The sequence below is a fragment of the Pezoporus occidentalis genome, unplaced genomic scaffold (genome assembly GCF_034315485.1).
Source record: "Pezoporus occidentalis ecotype Australia unplaced genomic scaffold, CSIRO_AGI_Poc_V1 ctg38, whole genome shotgun sequence".
In the NCBI taxonomy this organism is placed as follows: Eukaryota; Metazoa; Chordata; class Aves; order Psittaciformes; family Psittacidae; genus Pezoporus; species Pezoporus occidentalis.
The window spans coordinates 4421249-4434609 of record NW_026915702.1 but is presented as its reverse complement, the minus strand read 5'-3'; the positions used below and the strand labels follow the sequence as shown (position 1 = coordinate 4434609).

Here is a 13361-nt window from a genome sequence, read left to right as displayed (position 1 = left end):
AGCAGGCAATGCTCATTACTTGCAAGCAAGCTCACAAATGTGTGAGATACACCCGTTTTGCATACACAGGATTTTAAAATAAAATGTACCATTACTTTTTGATATAATTTCTCATCTCTATCCCTTCATTAAGATTTGTCATAGGGCAAATGCAGAGGGCATGTGAGAACAAACAGATCAGGAGGTCTGGCTCAGTGGAATATTTCCCCTTAGATTTATGAAGGTGAAACACAGTAGAATCAGGTACCAACTCAAGGATCAGAAGACAGCTTGTAGTCACATATTCATGTTCATTTTATCCCTATGTTTAAGGATAAACAAATGCAGCTAAAGCCTTGATTTTAAACTAAGGATGCACTTGTATTTCAGAAGTTTAGACTGGTTTTGTAGATGGATCAGAGGAAAAATGGAAATGTACTGCTTATGGTGAAGTTCTAGAAAAAACAATTGTGCACATTGCACATGAAATGTTCTACCAATACCTGGCAGGCAAAGCCATTGTGGTAAATGAAAAAATATGTAGATTTGAAAGTATTTGTGCCAACAAAACATTAAACTTGCTCCAGGCTTATTAATGTAGTAATTCTATTGAAAAACTGTGGAAAGAGGAAAGAAAAGGGGAGGAAAGGGGAGGAAAGGAAAGGTGAGTCAAGGGGAGGGGAGGGGAGGGGAGGGGATGGGATGGGAGGGGAGGGCAAGGGAGGGGAGGGGAGGGGAAGGGAAGGGAAGGGAAGGGAAGGGAAGGGAAGGGAAGGGAAGGAAAAGGGGAAAGGGGAAAAGGGAAACGGAAAAGGGAAAAGGGAAAAGGGAAAAGGGAAAGATAAAGGGGAAAGTGAAAGGGGAAATGGGAAAGGGAAAAGGGAAAGATAAAGGGGAAAGTGAAAGGGGAAATGGGAAAGGGAAAAGGGAAAAGGGAAAGATAAAGGGGAAAGTGAAAGGGGAAACGAGAAAGGGAAAAGGGGAAAGGGGAAAGTGAATGGGGAAAGGGGAAAGTGAAAGGGGAAAGGGAAAGGGGAAATGGAAAAGTGGAAAAGGAAAAGGAGAAAGGGGAAATGGAAAAGTGGAAAAGGAAAAGGGGAAAGGGGAAATGGAAAAGTGGAAAAGGGGAAGGGGGAAGGGGAAAGGGAAAAGGAAAAAGGGGAAAGGGAAAAGGGGAAAGGGAAAGCAGAAAGGGAAAAGGGGGAAAGGGGAAAGGAAACTGATCCTGGTTTTCTTAATGTGTAAGATAAACCCAATATGATGACTATATTTCCAATCTGAATTAGAAGTTTTAAAATGCGTAATATAGAAAGTCTGGTCTGAGGTGGGAAAACAGTGACTATGAGTGTTAAGTATGCTAATATAAAAGCACTGTCTAACTTGTGTTCCTCTAAGACCCTCACTTGACACTGGAGACAGGAGTCTATTATATACCAAAATTAAACAGATTTTATTACAAGCTTTACAAAAAAAGGCTTCTGTCAGTGGGGATTTTGGTAGCCACAAGTGAAAAAAATCATCATGAGTCAGTCATTCCCATCAGAAATGGGTGACCATATTGTCATTTTTCAAATGCCAATTTGCCTGGCAAGGGAACAGCATCCTGCAGAGCCCTAATGCTCATTCTCAGAAGTGTGTTCTTGTGAAGGTCTCATTCATCTGGGATAATTCAACATGGCTATGGTTTATAAAATTTCTCATACTTATCAAATCCTCCTAAAACTATAATGACAAAGTTTACAGTTTAAATCTAAAAGAAAACCCACTCAAAATATATAAATCAGGGTTTTGTCATCATATAATATATTTAGACCGGTTTAAGTCAAGCTTTTTCCCAGCTCTGGTTTTGACCAGCAATGTGGGTAGTCTATCCAAAGGAGGCTCTTTATTTTTACTTGATCAGACGGAAGATGAAAAATAACAGTCTTGATCTACACTAGAATTTCTAAAGTTATGTTGATAGTATTTGGCAAACCACATTATACAAGTACTGCATTTCCACTGTGATGTGTAGAAAACTGGGTTGTAATGGAGGCATTTGCATTCTTCCCTGTGACGGTGGTGAGGCACTGGAAGAGGCTGCCCAAGGAATCTGTGAATGCCCCATCCCTGCAAGTCTTCAAAGCCAGGCTGGACAGGGCCTTGAGCAACCTGGTCTGTTGTGAGGTGTCCCTGCCCACGGCAGGAGGATTCAAACCAGATGATCTTATGGCTCTTTCTAATTGTAACTCTTGTATGGTTCTATGATCTTTTTTTCAATTTCAGTTTCTATAATTATTGTCTATTATTTATATTCAGGAGCTGAAATAGCTCAGCTGGGAGAGCGTTAGACTGAAGATCTAAAGGTCCCTGGTTCAATCCCGGGTTTCGGCAGCAATATATATCTCTGGCAATGTTCAAGGCCAGGTTGGATGCAACTTTTAGTGATATGGCCTAGTCTGAGGTATTCCTGCCCACCTCAATGGGGTTGAACTAGCTGATCTCAAGTTTTTTCTCCAACCTTAGACATTTTGCAGGTTGAAGGAGATGATCCTGCGCCTCTACTCTGATTTCTAACTTTTTTTTTTTTTTGGTAAAATTTTTGCCTCCCTGCAAAAAAAGATGAAGCATTAAAATGTGAAGGAAATTGACTGGAAATTCTTAGAAAACCAATAAAATGAAAGAAATTCTCTGCAAAAGGAGAACTGGAATACTGCCATTGTGTGATCTTCACCCCATACACTTTGCCCCATATACAATATATCTCCTGCTCTACGTAATATAAAGGAACATGGTACAAACTCATCTGGATTCACTGTAGACCTACAGAAGTCACAACAGCAGAAATTTCCATCAGTTAAGAAACAGCCCAACATGATTTTTTTTCAAGGCATGAAATGGGTTATATTTTTCAATACAGTAGCAAAAAAGAAATTGTATAGGACAAAAATTTATTTTATTTTGTCATGCATTTCCACTCCCTCTCACAAGTTGTTTTGCTCCTTTTCAGACATATGGCATTTTCCAGTTCCTACCGACACCTGCTGTATTTGATGAGAGTTAGGTCACATTCTTAAAATGAGTTCTAAAAACTGAGCAAAGAGCATAGATCAGTTCTTTATGAGCAAGTTTCACTGTGGTATGGCATTTCTGAGCTAAACTTCTCCACCTGCCTTTTCTCCAACAGTTCAATGGCAAGTTGACCATCTGTCTGTAAAGGAGAAAGCTTTAATATGTATGAACCACTCAGCTTGGAAACATTCTGCATATCAGTGTGAAATGCTTTTAGAAAACCTACCATGACAGTTTTATGAATGGAGTCTATTGTAAATTTAAACTTTGAAATAGAGTGTGTGGACTATGCTTAACGCTTAAAAAGGGAGTCAGCTGGGGCAGGTATCTATGGTTCATGGATAAGAAAGTCTCTGTTTCATGAATACTGAGCTCCAAAGTGACTCAACTTTTACTTTGCACTTCAGAGTATCATTTCTTGATTTGAAGGATTTGTCCTCTTCCATGGTGTTGATGACATAAAATAAGGAGAAAAGAAAAAAAAAAAAGAAAAAGGAAAAGAAACCAAGCCAGTATAAGCTATAAATAACACATTTTCATGCATCAAAATATGCAAAAGGAATTAAACAGTTAAATTAAACAAAAATCAGGAAAAAAAAAACAACACTTTATTACTTCTAGAGAAACTTTTCAAGTTCATTTTCTGTTCCAATTTTTTTTTAGAAAGCTTAAAGAACTAGAATTTTATCTTGAATGATCCTACCATGCAACAGACATTACACTTTTCTAACAGCAAAAAAGAATCTTGGGATGAGAAGTTGCTGTCTTCATTGGTCAGCTGGACATCTGAGACACCATTTGTGGTTAGGTTTTCCTTTGAACTTTTAGACTTCTTAATGTTAATCAACAAAAATTTTATTCTAGAAACAAATCTGATAGATGTTAATGGTATCTTGAAGCTTTAACTGCATAATAATACCTTAACTACTCCTTCTCTGTCTTTGTTAGTTGTCTGATCCAAGAGTTTTCTATTCTGACTAGAGATTTTTCAATTGGGTTTCAATCCACATTTTCCTGTCTTAATTCTTCATCACCAAACCCTTTCACGCTTTTCAACTTTCTTTCCATTTCTTTCCAGGTGGCAGAATAACCCCCTTCCATCACTCGGCTGCTACACACCAAACCATCAAACCATTGTGTAATGAACTGTTACTGGTGTATCCTTTCTGTGTGGGTATTTTGCCTATTTATTTTTGCTGTCATATGACTTTTGTTCTAAATTTTGAACATTTACTAGCACAGACCAGCCAAGAAGGGTGGTTTGGCAGAGTCAAGACAACTAGTTTTGAATAGAAGCTCTGCATTACAAAAATATTTTTTATTCAATCTTTAATCTAAGTCCTTGATATGATTTATTCTGTGTTTACAGTAAAATGGTGGCATATTTCCGGAGTACAATGCATGCCTGTGAGAAATAATTAAATTAACTGAGTCCGGTAGCTTCATTTTCTCCCATTCTCTGGGAATACTGTTTTCCCAATCTATTTTGCTGCACTGCCTTTTATACTAGCACATCCATTCCGGGACATAGAAAAGGTCAGCTTCTGCTGCACAAACAAAGGGAGCACAGAGCCATCGTCCCACAGACATTTCTGGGATATGATGAAGGAAATAAACTTTTTTGCATTTATGTACCAATTTACCCTTAATTTGCTCCTTTGTTATACTACAATCACCCCAGAAAATGTTTTTATGTTCCAGATTACTTTAATATAGAGGAAACATTTACTCAAACGGCGAGTAATTTCTCTGGCTAAATATTTTTACAATGCGCTGGGCTTACTTAGTACATCCTGCATAACAAACTATCACATTCCTGAAGCTTTCATCTTAACTTTTCGCTCAGCTGCACATATTGCATTACCTTGATAAGTTGTCATACTTCACTGTATATATAGACCTAGATTGTCTTTCTAAACATATTTTCCCAATTATCTTCAACATTTATAGTGAATTACTCTAATCTCAAACCTTAATATCACTCTTGGAACAGTAGTTTGAAGAAAAATGTTTCTTAAAAGTGCAAATTATTTCCTATATAAATCCAAATTGTTGAAAGAAAAATATTTCTATCAACTGTGAGAAAAAAAAGGACCACTTATCTTTAACACTATTTAATATTCAGCAAATTATATATACGTTAAAAAAGAAAAAAGCTACAAAAACTCTAAAAAAGAAACAAGGATAATTTCATTTCATGTGTAGAGAAATGTCTTCACTATTCTTTCAGTGGTGAGGTAGAGGGAAGTCATAAGACTGAAGACAGATACAGCATGAAAGCATGAATTTTGTATCTACTTAAATAATTTATTTCTATCGTTCAATAACAAAGGGATCAGAGCCAGGCCGTTAGTGCTCAGCACCAGTCCCAAAACAAATATGCCGCAGCGTCCTCTGGTATGAGATTCCAGAATGTTTTCAGGATCTGGCAGTACAGTAACTAGATGTGCCAGGGATGTTGGTTGATGAGAAAATGAACATGAGCTGGCAGTGTGCGCTCACAAACCAGAAAGCCAAATGTATCTTGGATCGCATCAAAAGGAGCATGACCAGCAGGTCGAAGGAGGTGATCCTGCCCCTCTACTCTGCTCTCGTGAGACCTCACCTGGAGTATTGTGTGCAGTTCTGGTGTCCTCAACATAAAAAGGACATGGAACTGTTGGAACAAGCCCAGAGGAGGGCCACGAGGATGATCAGGGGACTGGAGCACCTCCTGTATGAAGACAGGCTGAGGAAGTTGGGGCTGTTCAGCCTGGAGAAGAGAAGGCTGTGTGGAGACCTCATAGAAGCCCTCCAGTATCTGAAGGGGGCCTAAAGAGATGCTGGGGAGGGACTCTTCATTAGGGACTGTAGTGATAGGACAAGGGGTAACTGGTGAAAACTTAAAGAGGGGATGTTTAGACTGGATATAAGGAAGAAATTCTTCCCTGTGAGGGTGGTGAGGCACTGGAATGGGTTTCCCAGGGAGGTTGTGAATGCTCCATCCCTTGCAGGGTTCAAGACCAGGTTGGACGAAGCCTTGGGTGATATGGTTTAGTGTGAGGTGTCCCTGCCCATGGCAGGGAGGTTGGAACCAGATGATCTTAAGGTCCTTTCCAACCCTAACTATTCTATGATTCTATGATAATTCTGCCAGAGTACCAAAGAAACCAGTGAAATTAAATCAATGCTGAACCATTTCCTCAAAACGTACACATGATTTGATTGAAAAATGGGCATTTTTGTGAGAGACTACAATGTAGGATTTCTTTCACTATTAACCTCAGATCATACTGAAAAAAGCCCATGAAATTCAGATCAATTTTACAGAATGTGCAAGTAATATAGGTACTGCTTTCTTTTCCTAAATATGTATACTTTGTTATATTTCCTTTTCTTTGTTGGTAGTCTCAAATATCAGAAATGGTAAATTATTTGCATAGAAGTCTTAAGTTACCAGTCATTGTGCTTTACTGAGAATGAGAGTGAATCAACATGTCTATCACCCTGTCCTTCAAAGTACTGATCCACACAATGCATCCTATATTTGAAAATCTAATAGGAAACATTACTGGCAAAGGATCCTGTAGAACTGCCCTTCAATTGCAAAGATCAAGGTCTGAATTTCAGTCTAAAGACAAGCTTTATTAGTTATAGCTGCCTCTTATTTTCTAAAAGTTCCTGTCCTAGAAAAGAGGTTTTCAGACCCATTTCATAAGGCTTGCTCCCTGTGTGAAGCTTTCTCTAATAAACTAATGTTTATTTTTTTGCTGAGACTCATCTTATGGGTTAGAGAGTTGTATTTCTCACTCTGAAGCTACCACTGTAGAGGTAAAGATCACCTTTATCTCAGTGAGGGAATAAGAAATAAGGTAGGGTTTGGTTTTTTTCGGGTTTAGAGATTGTTATCAAAGCTTGAAAGAGACTGTAAAAACAGGTTTTGAGCGTAAAATAAGTTAAAGTAAGCTTCTCACTGGAAAGCATGTGGTCAGTTAATTTAGCAGTCTGAATTTTTCTGGCCACCAGACAAGCTAGAAAACACTCCAATGGAAAAAAAAAAAAAAAAAAAAAGAAAAAAGCTCGCTTCAGTAATTTATTCAGCCTGATATATGAAAATATTCTCATCATTTTCATAGCAAGAACAAAACAAGATACAAATGAAACTTAAAAAAGTTCTGGTTCGGTCAAACACACAGTACAGCTGCTGGAGAGAACATTTTGATTTTCATGGCCTGATCATATCTTGAACTTGAATTGGACTCAAAAGCAGAATGGTGTCTGATAAGATAACCTATGATTCATAAGGTATTCAGCTGTGGAAAAATATCCTTAAATTCCTATGTGCCACCTTCCCATCAGATTGTCTTTGCCTTTGAAAAATATTAAGTGCTGCAAGAGAATAAGGTCAATTAAACTAGAACAGTCTTTCTTGTAACTTGTCCAAAAGTTTATTTGCAAAGGAAAATAGCTTTTTTATTTTCTAAAGTCATTCAAGACAAGAAAACATTATGAATTATTATACTTTAAATTTTGTTTTATCTAATGAAATTAAGTTAGTTCTTCATTTTCCCACTTTGCCAGGGAGTAGTATTTTTCAACCTTACTCAGATACTGGCATCACTTGGAATTTCAATTACTCCTTTACTTTAATCGTCAAGAATATAATGTGATGAGGCATTCATCCAATGCCTTATTCTGCTGGAAGTGTTTGTGCATTTCTTGATTGTTGTATTGTAAGTGGTGAGACTACACACAAAGTGAAAGCAGACTAAGGACAAATTATAAGAAAAAAAAAGCAAAAAAAAAAATGAATAAAATAAATATATATAACTCTGCTCCATATGTTTATCATGTGGTTTGGGCTGCACAGTGCACAATGTGACTCTATCTCATAAATTAAATCTATTTTATGTTGGCAAATTCTATAACCCTGAACATGAATACACTGGTGGCAGCAGGCTGGTTTCAAATGTTTCCATTCAGATCCTTAGGCATATGTGTGTGCTTTGGATTTTGAGCTGGGAATCTTAAACCTCCTCAGTAGATACCCAACACTTTCTGGTTTCAGCCAGCCTGAGAACAGCATCTAAGAATTTAGCTTACAGATGTGTGCATTAATCAGCTTAACCACTGATATTTAAAGATCTTAAACTATGCAGAAATATGGCACCCCTAAAGTTCTCTTTCCCAGCCTCTGCAATCGTAATATTTAAACAAGCAGCAACTGTCATTTGCACTGTAAACCAATAGCTAATCAACAGGAAAGTTAAAATTTCTAGTCTTATTAAATGCTGATTAGACATGCCTTGAGAAAACACTCTCCTGTGTGACTTTTATCCTTTTTTATTTTTCTGTCATTTTTTTCCTTCTGAATGAAGTGGAAATTCTTGACATTTGCAGTAGATTATAGAACCATAGAATGGTTTGGGTTGGAAAAGACCTTGAAGCTCATCTAGTTCCAACCTCCCTGCAACAGGCAGGGACAGCTTCTGCTAGACCAGATTGATCAAAACCCATCCAGCCTGGCACTGAATACTAATTATGTTAGTAATTCTTAATAGATTTTATATAGCTATGATCATAATTAATATTATTAACAATAATGGTAATAATAACAATAGTAGCAGATTTAAGATCATTCCAATTTTATAAATAATAGATATTCCACTCATTTATGATATATATTGCAGCACTGCTTTAAAATAATACAGGGGCTTACCTGGTTATTCATCACTCTCTGTAACATCCCTCAGAAAATATATCATGTAACCGATCCATCCCTAAGGAGCCTCAAGACATTTACTCCTCCTACATGATGTGCACTGAACTTAAGATACTTTGAACATTAAGCTGATGTAGGCCACACTTTCATGTATTTAATAAAACTTGTATCTAATTTAACTACCAAAACCTTATCTGTCACCTCTAGCACTTTGGCTTAAATGAGAACTGAAGAAACTTGTGATCACAAATTTAAATCAAACCTAGTTGGGGTTTTTTTGGTTGGTTGGTTGGGTGGGTGGGTTTTTTACTCTGAAACCCGCATATTAATTAATGTTTTGGTTTCTTGCTTTCATTTTGTCATCATTCTGTCCTGTTCTAAAATAAAAATTCAAAATAATTTCTAAATATAAAATGAAAAAAAAATCAAAAATAAAAATTCAAGTTCCAAAACTTTCTGTAGCAGGAATTCTTCCTGAAACTTTTATCCCAACTTAAAGTCTAAACAACGTAAACCAAGTTATGTTCAGATAATCACCCACAAAATCCATGCTTCCAAACTGCCCCTGTTTGTGGTTACCTAGGCATTGTGCCTGCAAACTTATTCATCACCCTGTTTACCTGCTGTGATCCATTTGTACATGAAATTCATATTATTGTCAACTGACTCTGTGGTCTGAGTCCTCACTAACATTGCTTGCCATGGCTGAACACTGCAGGAAAATCTTATTTGTTCTTAATAGCTTTAGTGATTCTGGTTTCCATTTCATTAATTTCTACTCTGCTGCATTACCTTCTGATATTTTACTTCAAACTGTTGGGAAAGGGTCATCCATGTACACACTTAATTTCATTAGATCTTGAATTTTGTTTCTCAGCAGTTCTCTCACCTTGGATCAAAAAGACTCTGTTAGATAACTGGATTAATCAATTCAAGCAAGAATCTACCCGCCAGTTAATAGGCTTGTGCATGTGGGATTCTCTAAATCATCCTGTTAAAGGGAAAGCCCTGAAAATTCAGCAGTTAGTAATGGCTAAGTTTTAAACGTTCATCGGCATAAACAAACAGTGGATCTTCTGCTGAAAAGAGACTGAAGTAAGCTTATTTACACTCCTAATAATTTTTTATTTTAACCCAAAATAGCTTTTCCATGAACCCTAAACTGTTTATATACAAAGTTAGTGAACACTTAGAATTGATTTTTCTGAAAATGATATTCTTAATATGATGGCTCACACTAGGCCAAATTCTGTTCTTAATTGCACTCTGCAACTGAAAAGGAGAGTGGAATTTGGCCCATAACATCAATCAAGTAGTATAAAATGTAAATTTGTTTCTTTTTATTCAGATTCTGACTTTGATTTTAACTACCAAGAATATCCACACTGATAAATACTTTATTTAAAAGAACAGGAAGGAAAATATTTTTCATGATGTAGTGGACTCAGCTATAAGGATGATAAAATTCACCGTGAAGATGTTGAAAGGAATATACAGGAAATAACTGGGAGGACAGGAGCAGGGAAAGAGGTCTTTCTTTCACTGCCAGAATTCTCGGATCAAATCCTGACTAAAGATATAAAAGTTTCTAAGAAAATAACATACTTCTCAATTGTTTCACTGCTTGGCTCTTTGAATAATTAAAACTAATTCTTAATTTAGGAAAAAACATTAATTAATGACTCCTACCTAAAACTGTGTGTGTGTACAAAGTCTTTCTTTTAACTTAAGTTTCTCATCCTTACTTATAATTTATGTACATGAAAGGGACAAAAATCATTTTGGTGACCCAAAGAGCATGAAGCTCTATTTGGCTTTTTTAATTACTAATGTAATCAGTTAAAAGCCTACTACCCTTGTGCCATTTGGATCCCTTACAGCATCACTTCAACCCAATTGAATCTCCAAAAACTTTGGAAACCATTTTGGGGAAATTTGTTGAAACTTTCATTCTGAAGCCAAAAGTTACATTTACACAAGTGTGTGAAACAACCCATTTGGGGAATTGCATGATTTGCCACAATCTCACATTGTGAAAAGAAGCCTCACTTCCTTTCCCTTTCTACAGCATAGTTATGTTGACGTACGCAGCTATGGATCAAACCAGTTCCTTTCTTCTTATCTGAGCAAACCTAGCACCTGATAGCCAGGTATAAAATCACAATTGAATCTTCTGCCTGTCTGACTGGCTACCTCCATCAAGCTGTTGGCTTCTGACTGCTACCAATCACTTTAAGACAACAAAAAATCACTTTAAGACAACAAAAACTACATTTGGAATTGAAGCATTGGAACCTCTGACTGGAAGGGCACAGATATACGTGACAGAAAACAGGGTGCTAAGAGAGCATGGGGTTTTACAGTTATTTTATATCCCCAGATATTTCATTTGTCCAGAGAAAATCTGGAGGAATGTTGGAGAAAGAAAATGATTCTATCTACACCCATTACAGTTAACTTTTTCTAAAAACTCACCTTAATCTCATGCTATTTTTAGCAACAAAATTTACCCCAAATGAAATTTATGCCTTAATCCAGAAAACGTTATCTAAAAATCCTGCATTAAGAAAAAGAGTGCCAACTTACTGTATTAAGGGATATCTTAGAAACTGCTTATCCATTTATTTTAAAATGTCCGAGAAAATAGCACCTGCAGGAGTTAATGGTTGAAGAGAAATTTGAATGCACTTCTAAGCCAGTCTGTGTACATAATGTTTTAGTTCAGTATGTACTATAATAGACTAAGCAGACTATACACACATGTACTCCTATAAAAATCTATATATTTAGCCATTTATGCCATAAAACACGTTTTAAAAATATATACAAGCCTCTACAGACTTTGGCAGTTAAGTACAAGCTGTATTATGTCAGCATAGATCTTGAGGTCAATTGGGAATGTCCAGTACCTGCTTAGCTGGAAATATCAGTCTTTTTCTGAGTTTCCTGCATTTCTTTAGCAATAGGTAGGAAATACAGCATACTATCTGCAAGTGTGTAGATGCAATCTAGGTGAAGATAGGACCCCATTTTTGAAGGAATTCCTATAACTTTTGCTACTTTCAGTAGCAGTTGTTAATCTTTAGTACTAGCTCTCTGATTGTCAGGATGTTTTAGCACCAGTACTGGCAATTAATTTGAAGCTCTCAGATAAGGATGTAGAAATTTATCTGGAGCTTTGTAAACTACAGTAGATTTCCTTGATTGCTGGAGTAATTTTCACCTGAAAACTCAGCTTTATTCATCAGTCTCATAATTTTTATCTTAGCTACTTGGTTTGAAATAACTAATGTGTAGTTTAAAGCCACCTAATTAAGAAATATATAAGAACTTGTTTACATGTGGTGTGAAAATGAGTGCCTGTGCAATCTGCAATCACAGAGGACTTCACAAATATGGTGAGAAATGCTTGTCTCTCCCTCTGAAAATCCCACAACGGCAGACTTGCAGTAGTTCAGGATTCCCTGAATGCTGAAAGGAGGCCCACAGTGAGGTCATAAAAAAAATTCTAGGATGTGTAGTTTCCTCTCACCTCTTAATTCAGTGCTGCCCTAAAAAAAAAAATAAAATTATACTTTGATATTTTTCTTTAATTTTGAAACTATTTTTTAGCTGCTGTCTGCATCACTTCTGAAGTGATCTTAACAAACAAATGTACTGAGATGGGTAAGAATGGCGGGGTGATTGAAAGACCCAGTGCTTTGAAATGAATGCCTCATAGCAGTAAAAGAAGGTAGTACTTCTCATGGTGTTTATTCTTTCATATACACACACACACACACACATAAGTTTTTTCTTTTCCCAAATTCTTGTTAAAAAAACAGGGGAGCAGGGGAATGAAAGGAGAAATGTCTCATATAATCTTATTCAACTGTCCTTAGTGAATGCCAAATGCCCCTTTTTCTAAAGACAACCTGTGTTTCTGACTATTCAAATGTGACTGGACTGAGCTGTTTTTTGTGTGTCTTTTACATTTACAGAAACTGCAAGACATCATTGCACCAAGTACCTCTGGACCTACATCCAGATTTCGCTAATGCATCCCCAGTAACTTCTGTTTCTTGCAGCTGTTTTGCTTCCCTTGAATACACTCTCTGTTACCCAGCTGCTAAACGCTGCTGTTGATCATAAAGAATATTTTCATCAGGTTTTTTTTGTACAGTTGTTTATGCTCAGAAGCACTTTTTGCATGTTCATTCTTATTTCTTCAGACTTATTTCCCCTCAGGCTTCCCTCATCCTTAATTCTTCCTCTGTCTGGATGCGTTCTGTTACAGTGACCTCAGCACAGCACTCAGAGTGAGAATTGTGGACATAGCATGGAGATCAGTAGCTCGGATGGATCTAACAGCCTGTTTTGGGGAGAAGCCTGTGTTGCTCAGCAAAATAAAAGATACAAAAATCACCTAACACTTTACAAGCCTGGATGGCCTTCAGATGGGAAACTTACCATGTCTATCTGATTTTGCTGCAGTTTCTAGTGGTGTTAACAACAGATGATAATACTTAGCACTTAGTACTAATTTGTAGGTAGCGGTTGTAGCAACCATTTGTGGTTGTAGCTATCATTTCATGCAAAGGATCAGTTGTTATATGCTCTCTGTGGTACAGAGGTAAGTCTGTACCTCTCT

The 13361-nt window shown here is 36.9% G+C and overlaps 1 non-coding gene across 1 annotated transcript; it reads left to right on the top strand.

Annotated features, from left to right (window-relative positions):
* Positions 1–2279: 2279 nt before the first annotated feature.
* Positions 2280–2352, top strand: TRNAF-GAA (transfer RNA phenylalanine (anticodon GAA)). The gene has a single exon. It is a non-coding gene; the product is annotated as a tRNA-Phe (tRNA).
* Positions 2353–13361: the final 11009 nt, after the last annotated feature.